The 13,314-nt window shown below is 43.8% G+C and overlaps 1 protein-coding gene across 1 annotated transcript in view; it reads right to left on the minus strand.

Moving 5' to 3' along the window:
* The window catches only part of Tln2 (talin 2), a 321,645-nt gene that overhangs the window by 239,401 nt on the left and 68,930 nt on the right, over positions 1-13,314 (minus strand). The window lies entirely within an intron of this gene.

Below are 13,314 nucleotides of genomic sequence, written 5' to 3' on the forward strand. Positions count from 1 at the left end.
CTCTCTCTCTTTTTCTGCAAAGGGGAGAGTAATAACAGTCTTCCTTGTCCAAGGGAAATAGGAGGTAGGTTTGGGACCATTTTCAAGTATAGGCATTTCAAATTCTTCCTACATCCACTTTCCATCTACCTTAACCCTTCAAATTCTGTTCAACAGATCCGGCCTCACTCACGCTTCCAATTATACCTCTCTCATTAAGAGCTGTATGCTTTGCCCCGTCTCTTCCTTGCCCATGGTACAGCTAACTGGCAGAGGACAGAAAACTCTTAAACAGAGAAGTATCACTTGACCTCTAAATCTGACGATGCTATTCCCAGGAGAGGTTTTCCTAAGATTGATTTCAGGGTATCACAGGCCCGGCCACGTCCTGCTTGGGTCTAGAAACAGGCTCTGGGGAGGAGGAGCTAAACTCTGCTTGAGAGCACACCAATCAAAACACAAACAAAAAACAAAGCAGGGAAGCAGCAGTTTACAATACAGTTCCTACCCAGGTGTCTTGACATACATGTTTGTCTCTGTGTTCTTGGGTCCTAGGAGGGTAATTGTATAAAGAAATGAATGACTAGATAATGACTAGAAATAACAGGATAAATAACATCCTGTCCTGTAGGAATTCAGTTCTCTAGCTGGGAGACAAGAGAAGGCATTGCATAGCATAATTGTGACAGAGAAAAAAATGTATTGGTGTCCACTGCTGTTAAGATAGTGGGTGGAAGAGTCTGTGTTTGGGGCCTGGGTGGTTCTGAGAACAACTGGGCCTCCTCTTCCCAATCTTTGCTGCCAGTAACAGGCAAATTGGATTCATGAACACAAAGGAGGGCTAGGCTGGGTGTTGGGGTGTCTAGGAAGACTGAGCTGGCTAATGGCATCTTAGCTGCACTCAGAATTGCTGAACTGGCTGTAAGGGACTCAGGTTCGTACCAAGTGAATCTGTTCAGCGTCCACACACCACTAATCAGTATTGAACCAGAGCATGGTACAAGGCAGGGCTACACAGAGCAAAAACAGCTTTTCAAATAAACATCTTGCTCCTTCTTCCTTAAAAAGAAATATCAGCTGTATCCTTGACAGCAGAAGCCTAGGGTGTGTAAGAAATATGGACAGAGACTAAAAAGAGGGGAGGAGGAAGGAAGCTAGAAGTTACTGATAATTTTATCACATCCCTTGGAAACATAATGCTGAAAATGGAGGGTCATCCAGAAAAACCTCCCATGGGGCCTGAACCTCTGCCATGTAATGATTTTTTTTCTTCTTAAGGGAAAGAAGGTTAACGAAGAGTAACCATTTTTCTAAATAAGGTCACATGGCCCTTTCCCAGACCCATATCTTCACTGAGGATTAGTGACATGTCCAAATCCCCCGCTTGAATGAACATCTCCCTAATCTACTTCTGGAGCGCTTGTGTCTTTGTTTAAACCGGAGAGACCCAGACAGCTGAGGTCCAGCCCAGCAGAGGCTGTAATTCAATTTCACTAAGGGTCCGTGCCCCTTGGGTGGAAGGTGACAGGGATAGAGTATCCTTTGATTGTACCAAGCTAAACTCTGGGGGAAATCACAGGCTCCCGGATCTGGGGATGATCTGGGTAATTAAAACACGAAAGGCATGGAGAATATAGTTTATGTGAACACCATCGGCCGGTCTCCTGTTTGGCTTCCTAACATTTGTCTTCCTGAGAATTAAATCATCCCTGGCAGCGGGAGGCCACAGCCTGAATTTTGACCCATCTAAAAACTAAAAATAAATAAAATACATTAAAAAGAAAAAAGCAAAACAAAACACTTCACCCATCCTCCCTTTCCTTTATACAGGAAACTCCTTGCTATTTGCACAACATTTAAACTCCCCTGTGTGAGACCTGTTAACCATGTGGGAAAGTGAAAAGGGCCAGGGCTGAACAGATTTAGGAGGTCTTTTCATAGCTCAGCTCAGAACAGTCTCTTTCCTGGTGAGCATCCGCTATAACCCATCCTATACTAAATGATGGCAACCTAATCGGGAGAGGAAGATGGTAATTTATGGAGCATTGTATGTAGCCAACATGGCACTGGATGTATCATTGGATCTGATGTCCTTCTCATAGTAGGCCTGAGAGGGGTGGGGAATCACTGGTGTTCTCACTGAGGACACTGAAGCTCAGTACAGCATTCATGTCATCAGGAAAAGGTAAAATTATGATGTTTACTTGTTTTTCCTTTGAGTAGGAGAGTAAATAATAGACCTGAGACATTTGTAAAATGTTGTATTTTTTTTTAAAACCTGCAGAAAAAAAAGTCTAACCTGTAACTGGGGGCAGAGGGGTTAGAGGGAGACTTCAATTACTTAGAAAACTTGCTCACTTGGAATTTCTTTTTCGTCAGACACCAGGGCAAATGAAGCACACTGAGTTTTTATGTTACTTTTAATGTATTCCAGCTCTTCTTAAAGCCTCCTTCTCTGCATTTCCTGGATAGTGTTAATTCCATCAGTTGTAGCTTCCCTCCTTACCATCATCCACTCACTGTTTCTTACTAGCCACATGGATATAGTACTTCTGAGTTAGGCAGAGTACTCAGGGTACAGAAGGAAACATGTACCTGCCCAAAGTCCCTTCCTTAGGCAGAAATTCCATAGGAAGCTGAGCACATTGTCTTATGTCTATAATCTCAGTTACTCAGAAAGTATAGATCAGGAGAACAGTAGTTCAAGATCTTAGGCAAAAAATTAAGAGAGACCCCTTCCGCCGCCCCCCCCCCCCCCGCCAACTAGCAATGGAAACATGTGCCTATCATTCCAACTACTCAGGAGGCAGAGAAGAATCCAATGCTAGCCCAAACAAAAGTACAAGACACAATCTGACAAACAAACAAAGCAAAAGGGCTAGAGGTATGGATCAAGTGTAGAGTGCTTGCTTAGTAAGTACAAGTCTCTGTACCCTGCCCCCCCAAAAAAAAAATTGGAAGAAAAGCAAAAGCAAAGGAAATGTATCTGCATCTTTAAAATCAAATACACATTTTAAATCTAGAAAGTGCCCATTCATCCGAAGGCACAAGAAAAAGAATGCCAACATCCTTAGAGAGAAGATGGCTTATCTCTCCTAATCTGGTTTTCTTCCTAAGGCAACCTAAAATTTTTGCTCCAATTCAGGAAAGAGCAAAACCTCTGGGAATAAACACTCAGGAATATTTATTTTTTTTCAACCAGCTGTCTCCTTGGGATATACTGAATCTCCTGTCACTGCCTGTTCCCTGTGAGGACATGAATACAAACGTGTCCCAAGTCACAGAGAGATAACCATACAAGTAAGTTCAAGCATTAACAACTGCCTACAACAATTTTTTTAAAAATCTATATGTGAGAAACAAATGAGCCCATAAATCAATTTAATCTTAATGACAGTCCCTTTAAAAACAACACCAGGGGAAAGTGGTTGGGTAACATGTCTCTCATATTAGCTATCTCTTTAAAAAGGAACGCTATAAAACATGCTAATAATAAAACCCTACAGACACGATTCAATGTCAGTACGTCTCAGTACCCAAATGCCAGAAGCAGTGTTGAATATACATGTCTGCAGTCTACTATTTACCAAAGGCTGATGCATAAGTTGCCACGAAATGTAGTGGCTTAAAATAAATATGATCTCACAGTTTGTGTGAGTTGGGAGCTCTTTGGAATTTCAGAGGGCTTAGCTCTGTGTTTCTCTCAGGTGGTTCTGCCCAGAAGGTTGGCAGGGGTAAAGTCCTGTGAAGGTATCACTGGGACTGGAAGATGCCTATATGATGACATACTCACATAGCTGTGGACAAAGGGGACCTGGTTCCATACTATGTGGACTCTTTCCCTAGGCAACTTTGAGTGTCCTCATGACATGAGAGTTGACTTCTTTGAGAGTAAGCTACCCAAGAGAGAATAAGAAAGCTGCCCTGTCTTAGGAATGGATCTCTGGGGACACACCCTATCACTTCCACAAAATGTCATACATTAGTGACTCACTTCTCTGCCCAGCCTACATTTAAGGGGGAAAGAATTTTAGGCTAGGGGCCTTGGCAGTGAAAGGAATCAAAATTTTGTCAAAGCCAGGTACCTATGGCTCAGGCCTGTAATCCTAGCTACTCAGGAGGCTGAGAACTGAGGATCACCTTTTGAAACCAGCCCTGGCAGGAAAGCCCACAGAATCTTAACTCCAATTAATCACCAAAAAACAGGAGTGCTGCAATGGCTCAAAGTGATAAAGTGCTAGCCTTGAGTGAAAAAGCTCAGTGCCCAAGCCCTTTGTTCAAGTCCCACAACTGAAACCCCCACATACACACAAAATTGTTAACCACCACTGTGAGCTATGTGGTGTCTCCTGGGACGAAGAAGAAATAATAATAATAATAAAGCCAGTTTTCAGGAAAGGCAAGTGCTCCAATTATTAATGGCTAAATAAAAAGTTGGAAGAAGTATTTCTTAGTGTGGCTACCTAATGCGATTTTTCAAAGTGCCTTAGATAATAAATCCTTAAAGATTTGGAAACCATGTGTCTTTTCTATGCGGGAGAAATTGCCTGAGTTTGGTGTGGCACCTCTCACAAGTTAGGAAGTAAAGAAAAGAGGACAAGAGAGACCCTCAGGTGACTTTCATCTTTTCCACTGATGTGTGTATTTTAGATTTATTTATATCATTAACCATTCACAACTTTTTTTGTTTCCCTAGTCTCAGAATACTCATGCTCTTACCGTCTTTTTCAAGATAAACCAGAAGTTCAATAGAAAGCTATCACAGCAATAGGCTCAGGAAGTATTTTGAGATCAATTAGGAAACCATTTGGCTGAACATTGTATTCTGAAAATAATCACTCAGCACGAATACTACATTACAAACACTCTGTTTATGTTTGTTTCATCAGCTAGAATCTGAAAAATTGGTCTCATCCAAGTTTTGTTTTCCCTGGCAGTGCTAAATAGTCATTCAACAATGACTCAGAGGCCCCCACAAACACAAACTGTGGATACTGCGATGCCATTGTCACAGGTTTGTCTCGCTGCATCCTGCTGGAGAGCTTCTGTGAGCAAATCAAGTGCCCATCATCATTGCCCTTCCTTCCACAATTCCCAACCCCACTCCACCCTCCAATGCTCACTCATACCCAGTGCTTGATCAATGTTTCTAGACATCCAGTCTAAAAGGTTTCTATACTCCCACCAGCAGCTGCACTTCATTGGGCCCATCAGGTAACTTATCTTATCTCAATTCACCCATGCCATCTCTCATTTCTGGTTCTCACTGTCATGCTGTCTTTAAGGCAAGGGCTCCTTGATGAGTTCCTCCAGCTTTTAAGTAGTGTACTAGGTAGAGTAGTCGAGAGGTGGCTGATGCCTACAATCCCAACAATCCAGAATGCAGAGAATGAAAGAATCAAGGCTGTAGCCCAGCCCAGGGGGAAAAAAAAATAAGCTCCCATCTGTAAAAGAACTAAAACAAAAAGGGCTTGGGGTAGATGGCTCAACTGGTAGAGCACTTGCCTGGCAAGTGCAGTAAAGCCTAGAGTTCAAATCACATTACTGCCCCTCCCAATACGATATACTGTTGTTTATAATGTACATTGACTGTGGTCACGTATTTCATTTCATTTTGCATTAGCACCATTTTCTCCATTTTCCCTATGGATTCCAAGGTAGATAACACAGAGTCATTATGTCTGCCTCCATAATGGCTGACAGAAATATTAACATGTAGAGATGCCTAACAGGAAGCTTCATGAACTGGGAGATGTACAAGAAGCACAGACTCAGGATAATTCAGGCCATAATCAAACTGGAAACTTCTAGAACTCTTAAGAAGCACATCCTTCATGTGGCAGGCACCTGAGTATTTAAGAATCACTTCTGTATGGAATCCCATGGTCAGTAGAAACACAACCCTGTGGGTCTTTCTGGCCTAATATACAACAAATACACAAGTGGACCAAATCCAACTGGCCCAACAAGCCAATGTCCAAAAAGAAGGGGTTCACAGAAAGACAGCAAGGCCCCAACAAGCTGGAATGGAGTCTTCAGTATTTGTATGCCCAAAGGGATGCCAGTAGAATCTTCCACACCATAATCTAACTTTCCTCCCCATGCCTGAAGGGAAATTCTCAGGCAGCCAAGAATTAGAGACAAAGGAGCCCAATATGGACACTCCATCTGTGTACCTCTGAGACAGACCACACCCTGGCCACAGGTAGACAGAATGCCCTGTTCAAATCTCGAGCAAACTTGTTCCTGACCTTGAGCACTCTGTGGATGCCAGTCCTTTATCTCACAGGGTATGTACTGAAAGGCGCACCTGCAGGAAACAAGGCTGACCACTTGTGAAAAACCCAACATGCAAGAAACACTTACAAATCAGACACAACTTTAAAGGAAGAGGATGCCTCTGTAAATGCCTTTTTTTTTTCTGGTCAGTCTTGTGGTTTGAACTCAGGGCCTGGGTGCTGTCCCTGAGCCTCTTTGTGCTCCAGGCTACTGCTCTACCACTTGAGCCACAGCACCACCTTGGCTTTTTCTGAGTACTTTATTGGAGATAGTTTACTGAACTTTCTTGACCAGGCTGGCTTCAAACTTCAGTCCTGAGATCCGGAGTAGCTAGGATTGCAGGTGTAAATGCCTTATTTTAAAAACATGACTCCTCCTGAAGGGACAGACTGAATTATGCAAATTTAGCCCAGGGATCCAAGCTAACCTCTATAATAGGCCAAGGGGATAAATCCCCTGCTTCCTGATAGGCTATGCTGAGAAGGATGTAAAAGCTGTGAAGATGTCACCTTCCATGGCAAAATGGGCTGGGTAGATGGAGTCAAGTTAAGGACTCTACGGTGGTAAGAGCATCGGGGTCATTCATTGGAGGCCAGGTGTGATCACAAAGGGCTTAAAAAGCAATGAGCCGTTCCTGCTCATAGCAAAAAGGAGAGGAAGATGACAGCAAGACCAAGAGGAGATGTGATACAGTGGGATGTGAAGATGGAGGAGTAAGGTGCCAGTGAAGGAATACAGGGCCTTCTAGCAGCTCACGACAGCGAAGATCTAGATTTGCTCCCAGAACCTACAAAAGGAACACAACCCACTCCACACTTTGATTCCAGCCCAGGGCTTTAGGTTGAGTTTTTTTTTTTTTTTTTCAGGTGCTTTGCCACTATAGCAAAAGAGAAAAAAGCTAATGGGGAGTGTATATCCATTCCTGGGAATGAGGCAACGTTTCATCATTTCTGAGAAGTAGGGCAAGTGGAACCTGGACCTCAGCAGCCCTCTCCCCCATCACTAAAAACAAACAAACAAACACAACCCAGCAAAAACACATGGCTCCTGGATGATTTCTAAAAGATGATTCATTCACAAGACGAGTGAGAAAACAGGGTACCATCTGCCTTCGTTTTCTCTATTTTGCCAACAGAGCTCCAATATATTTTTTCCCCAGTAATTAGAAATAAATTTTGCCCTGAATCACCCAGTAAACTGGGAGGTCCCAAGGGCCCAAGTCACTAAGTATCCAAAATCTTCAACATAGATCCACTTCCTCAGCAAATTACCAGCAGCCACCACACCCCCACTCTGGGCAGGGTTTCGTTCTTCCTCTGAGCCTTGCAGGGTCAGTGTCCAGATTTGTGAGTCAACCTCCCCACTAAACACCCAGAAGTAGCAGCTGGACACTGAACTCAGGTCAGTGAAGCCTTAGATGGAGAAGCCCTAGGAAGCTGGCAATTGCCTGAAGGTCAGTCACCCCATCCTCACCTCTACCCAGTCACTTTCCCCAACATCTTCTCCATACGAGCTCATTTTTGTCTCTTGGGAGCCACACAGCTGGCCAAAGAACAAGCTGCCAGTGGAATCCATGGGTGGGGTACTTGCTCCAGATACACAGCAGGAGCTGCTTAATGGATGGCAATCTGCTCTCTGAAGGGAGTTTGAGGGTATTTTTATCACTGGAATATTTCCACTCAGCAAAACATCTGGGGGACACAGCTACTGTCCCGACTACTATGCTGCCTGGCTAATGAAACCAGGATAAGCCTCGTGGCTTTTGTCAACATGATTTGTTGGGGGGTGGAGCCTATTTGAAACTCCTACTTCTTTTTCTTGCTTTTTTTAAATTTATAAACAATAGAAGCTTAATTGCCTCATGATTCAGGAGGTTGTGAAGTCTGAGACCATGGCAAGGATGGCTGCAGAGGGCTTTCTTGCTGTGTCTTGCCCTGGCAGAGATGCAAAACAGTGTGCACTAGAGACAGAGAAGGAAGTTGGGTGCTGGTGGCTCACACCTGTAATTCTAGCTACTCAGAAGGCTGAGATCTGAGGATGGCAGTTCAAAGCCAATTAAACACCAAAAAACCTCAGGTAGAGCTGTGGCTCAAAGCACTGGACTTGGGCACAAAAGCTCAGGGAAAACATCCAGGCCCTGAGTTCAAGCCTGAATACCAGCGTGCAGGCACGTGCGCATGCACACACATGCACGGACACACATTTTGTGCATGCGCACACACACACGGGGGCGGGGGGGGGGGGGGGGCGGAGGAAGGGGCCAAACACATTTAATTAGGAATCCACTCACTTTCTTTCTGGGTCACTTCCCTTCTAAAAACTAACCCCTTAAATCCTTGATAATGAAAATGGCATTGATCCATTTTGTGTGTTAGTACTAGGAACTGAACTTGGGGTCTGGATGTTGTTCCTGAGCTTTCTTTGCTCAAGGCTGATGCCCAATCACTTGAGCGACAGCTCTACCTCCAGCTTCTTGGTGGTTAGTTAGAAGAGTCTCATAAATTTTTCCTGCCTGGGCTGGCTTTGCACCTTGATCCTCAGATTTCAGCTGCCTGAGTAGCTAGGATTCTAGGCATTTGCCACCGGTACCTGGCTTGGCATTGACCCATTCATTCTTCAAGGTACAGTCCTTATGATCTGACCACTTCTTATAGGTCTAACCTTCTAAAACTAGAACTCTCACTTCTCTGTTCTACCAACAAAGGGCCAAAAGATCCAGGGATGGTAGGGAGGTCACTGAAGCCTCAAAAGAAAAAGGCTTCCATGGCTTCTGATAGCACTGTCTTCCATCTACTTTAAAGCTGTGGTCCTTCGAAGTGGAGGTATGGCTCAAGCGATAGAGGGCCGGTCTTGAAAAAAAAAAAAGCCCAGACAGAGCACAAGGCCCTGATCTCAAGCTCTTCCAGCCACCTGAAAAAAGTTGTAGCCCTTAGCCAAGCATCAGTGGCCTATGCTTGTAATTCTTAGTTACTTAGAAGGCTGAGATCTAAAGACTGAGGTTTGAAGTCAGCCCATGGAGACAAACCACAAAGACTCTTTTCTCCAATTAGCCAGCAAAAAGTTGGAAATGAGATATAGCTCAAGTGGTGGAGCAACAGCCTTGAGCAAAAAAGTCAAGTTAAGAGTGAAAGGCCCTGAATTTAAACCCCAGTACTGGTATCAAAGAATTTAAAAAATTAAATTGAAGTTGCAGCTCTCCTGGCAGGCCACCCAGGAGATCTCCTAAGTCTAGAGATAAGGAATATCCATTTGAAAAAAGCCAGGAAACTTAGGCTAGAAATGGTTCTGGCCCAAAAGAGAGGACCAGAGGAAGCATGGGGCACAAGACAGCCAGGAGGCCTGTTGGGAGACAGGCAGGTCAGCCACCCTCACCCCCAGGGAATTTTATCAGCCTTTTATCAGTCTGTCATCATTCATTCCTGTTAAACATGAGATCTGCCACAGATGCCTGCTGGATGACAAAGGACTTTGACTCTGCCTAAAAGAAATGTGCTTTTAACTAGTGTTAGAGACCCAAGCTGCAGACAGACCAGCAGAGCCACAGCAAATGTGCAAAGTGTCTCTCTGGGCAAAAGTGGAGGGGGAGGGGGGGAAACTAGGCCAGAAAGAGAGGCCCAGAGTGAACCTAAGTAGCAGCTTCCACCCTTACAACTTCTTTTCCCTCACACATCTGAGTATCTCTCAGCACCACTTGGTCCACAAGAAGGGAGGAGATACAGAACTGAGCAACCCCCAGGAGGCTGAGCCTTGAAAACAGGAAGAACTTCCAGGCTACCTCTGGGATGTTGGTGAGAAGATTTTGCTAGGTCTGCTAGGTCCAACCCTCTGAATTCCCAGAGCTTTTTGTTTCCTATTGGGCAGCAGTACTGGGGTTTGAATTCAGGGCAAGGCAAGGCAAGGCAAGTGTTCTACCACTTGAGCTACCCTCTAGTGCTACCTCATTTTACTTTGTTTTTCAGATATGATCTCTCACTTTTGACCCAGCCAGCAGCAGACAGCTACCCTCCTTCTACCTCTTAGGTAGCTGTGATTATAGGTGTGAGATAACCACCCCTGGCCTTTGAGACGACTTCTATCTAGCTTTCAAAAATGACAACAGTTTTCAAAGATTAGTGACATTCTGCGTCATCATGTTGTGAACATAAATTGCATCATCTTTTTAAAGGAGAAAAAGTTAAAGGACTATATGTCTTCTGACTTTTGAGTCTCCAGAATTGTCCACCATGGCCTACAAAAGCATCATCACAAGAAATGCTCATTCTAAAATAATAAAAGTAGGGAATGGGAGATACCTAGGAATGGAGCATCATGTGCCTTTTCATATAAAAATAATATAACAGCCAGGCACCAGTGGTTCATGCCTGTAATCCTAGCTACTCAGGAGACAGAGATCTGAGGATCAAGGTTCAAAGCCAGCCAAACCAAGGAAGTCCATGAGACTCTTATCTTCAATTAACCACCAAAAAGCCAGGAGAGTTGCGGTTCATGTGGTAGCACCATAACTTTGAACCAAAAAAAGCAAAAAAAAAAAAAAAAAGCATAGAAACAGCAGCACTCAGGCCCTGAGTTCAAGCCTTAGGACTGTACACACACACACACACACACACACACACACACACACACACACACACACACACACACACACACACTAGTATAATAAGGAAATAATGTAGCATTTAAAGAGGAAACTGTTATGGGATCCGGGGGAGGTACCCCAATTGGAACTCAAACCCACATCCCTCCAAGAGTCCACCACACAGAGACAGTCTCAAGCAAAGATGGACTTATTAGGGAAGTAAAAAGTGGACTGACCAGCCAGGGATGCAGCACAGACTCGGGAGCTGAAACTGCGACCCCTAACAGTCCTGGAGCTGGGGTTTATAAAGGTAAAAGCGTAGCACAGATGTAGGGGGTTGACACAGGGGGTAGAGCAAGCAACAAACAAGTTAAGCAAGCCATTTACAGAAGCAGAATTTTGCAATCAGGTTGACCTAATATTTAACTTCATTTTAACAACTGCTACCATGTTTCCCTAACCAAGATGGAGTCAGCTCTACTCCCCCCTAACATTTGTGTTAGCACATAATAAATGTCTATGATATATTAGGTTTTAAAATATATCACAAGGGTGAACAAATGTAGCAGTGATACTCATTAGATACTATGTTGAAAATGAGCTATACAACTTGTGGGGATGGAAGGGAAAAACTGGGAGAGAATGAGAGAAAGGGTGACATTGTCTAAAAAGAAATGTACTCAGCCAGGCACTGGTGGCTCATGCCTGTAATGCTAGCTACTCAGAAGGTTGAGATCTAAGGATCATGATTCAAAGCCAGCCCAGGCAGGGAGTCTGTGAGACTCTTATCTCCAATTAACCACCAGAAAATTGGAAGTGGAACTGTGCGGCTCAAGTGATAGAGTGCTAGCCTTGAGCTGAGAGCTTAGTGACAGCTCCCAGGTCCTGAATTCAAATCCCACAACCAATCTAAAAAAAAAAAAGAAGAAGAAGAAGAAAAAGAAATGTACTCACTACCTGATTTACGTAACTATAATCCCTCTGTATATCACCTTTATAATAACTATAAATAAAATTTAAAAAATAAAACACATTTCATAGAACATTGATTTGTTGTTTTAAACAACACACACCATAATGTAATATAAATTTTTTGCTTGCCAAGGTCAGAGGCACAGCCCTTTCATACTTGAGATGCAGCGGATCTGCCTCCAAGTGGTGTTTGGACACTACTTGTGTATACCTATGTGTATCACAAGGATCTACATTTTAATCACACTCAGAGGCTACTTAGAGCACAGCCGTCAGGTTTTTACTTGATCTCTTTTCTTCTTGGAGTATTCCTTGCCTTTTTCCTCCGCCTGTAGGCAGGTTTCTGGCTTTCCCCTTTATTTGAAGGTCCCATCCCAGAGTTGCACTGCTCACAAGGCACTTAGGATAGAAAGCATGGAAGAGTATTGCCTACTCCATGGCTAAATACCCACAGGTGCTGTGTGCGCCCAGCTTGTTCCACCTATCTGTACAAACAGAAATGCTCTTCCCTGTTTCCTGAGATGCTGAAGATAGGCAGGCGCACTGCACAGAGGCCCCTTGGGATTTCTTGCATGAATTGGAGAAGCCCAGTATTTAAGAGAGGATTCAATAGACAAAACCCCAACCTACAACAATTATAATGAGAGAAAAGCACATGGACACAAGTGGCAGGAATATTAACCCATATTAACCACATAGATGAATGGAATTAGTGCGACATTGCTATACATATGTGTATCACAAGGATCTATATTTTAACCACACTCAGAAGCTACTTGGAGCACAATGGTCAGGTTTTTACTCGACCTTTTTTCTTCTTGGATTGAATGTCATGACAACAGGAGGTACACGATACTCAATAAATATTTGTGGAATGAATGGGCTGTCTGGAGAGATCTATGTTGTGGGTGCATAGAAAGTTGTGAGAAAGGATAGGGTGGGGATGGGTGGCTGACCAGGCCTCTTGAAAATAGTGAGTTGTGACGTGATGGATGAGGAGGTATAAATGCATCATGGAAGGGGCTGTGGGAGAGAGAATGGTACTAGCAATCTGCCCTAGCCAGGAGTGGTTTATCCCTAAGCCAGTGAGAAAGGCTACTGTGAAACACATACCATGAAAGAGAGAGTAGGTGCTGGGAATGTAGCTTGGTGGTGGAGTGCTTACCTCATATGCAAGTTCTAGGTTCTTTTCCTCAGTACCACATAAGCAGAAGAAAATGGAAATGGTGCTGTGGCTTCATAGTGGTAGATGCTAGCCTTATGCAAAGAAGCTCAGGGACAGTGCCCAGGCCCTGAGTTCAAGCTCTAGGACTGGCAGAGAGAGAGAGAGAGAGAGAGAGAAGAAGAAGAAGAAGAAGAAGAAGAAGAAGAAGAAGAAGAAGAAGAAGAAGAAGAAGAAGAAGAAGAAGAAGAAGAAGAGAAGAGAGGAAGAGAGGAAGAGAGAGGGTAGCTGAGATCACAAAGACAAGAGTTTGATGGTGGAGCAAAGAAAACTCCAAGGAGCAGAT

This window comes from Perognathus longimembris, chromosome 23 (assembly GCF_023159225.1).
Source record: "Perognathus longimembris pacificus isolate PPM17 chromosome 23, ASM2315922v1, whole genome shotgun sequence".
NCBI lineage: Eukaryota > Metazoa > Chordata > Mammalia > Rodentia > Heteromyidae > Perognathus > Perognathus longimembris.